Source organism: Mandrillus leucophaeus, unplaced genomic scaffold, assembly GCF_000951045.1.
Source record: "Mandrillus leucophaeus isolate KB7577 unplaced genomic scaffold, Mleu.le_1.0 Scaffold804, whole genome shotgun sequence".
Classification (NCBI taxonomy): domain Eukaryota; kingdom Metazoa; phylum Chordata; class Mammalia; order Primates; family Cercopithecidae; genus Mandrillus; species Mandrillus leucophaeus.
The window spans coordinates 889,798-890,566 of record NW_012108742.1 but is presented as its reverse complement, the minus strand read 5'-3'; positions in this window follow the sequence as shown (position 1 = coordinate 890,566).

Below are 769 nucleotides of genomic sequence, written 5' to 3'. Positions count from 1 at the left end.
ATTTCTAGTTCTAGATCCTTGAGGAATCGCCACACTGTCTTCCACAATGGTTGAACTAGTTTACGCTCCCACCAACAGTGTAAAAGCGTTTCTATTTCTCCATATCCTCTCCAGCATCTGTTGTTTCTGACTTTTTAATGATATGTCAGGTAGCATGTTGCCTCCAGTTTTGTTCTCTTTGCTTAGAATTGTCTTGGCTATGCGGGCTCTTTTTTGGTTCCATGTGAACTTTAAAGTAGTTTTTTCTAATTCTGTGAAGAAAGTCAATAGTAGCTTGATGGGGATAGCATTGGGCAGTAAGGCCATTTTCATGATGCTGATTCTTCCTATCCATGAGCATGGAATGTTCTTCCGTTTGTTTGTGTCCTCTCTTATTTCCTGGAGCAGAGGTTTGTATTTCTCCTTGAAGAAGTCCTTCATATCTCTTGTAAGTTGGATTCCTAGGTATTTTATTCTTTTTGTAGCAATAGTGAACGGGAGTTCACCCAGTGAATGGGAGTGTATAGGCATGCTTGTGATTTTTGCACAATGATTTTGTATCCTGAGACTTTGCTGAAGTTGCTTATCAGCTTAAGGAGATTTTGGGCTGAGATGATGGGGTTTTCTAAATATACAATCATGTCATCTACAAACAGAGACAGTTTGACTTCCTCTTTTCCTAGTTGAAAACACTTTATTTCTTTCTCTTGCCTGATTGCCCTGGCCAGAACTTCCAATACTATGTTGAATAGGAGTGGTGAGAGAGGGCATCCTTTTGTTGTATCGGTTT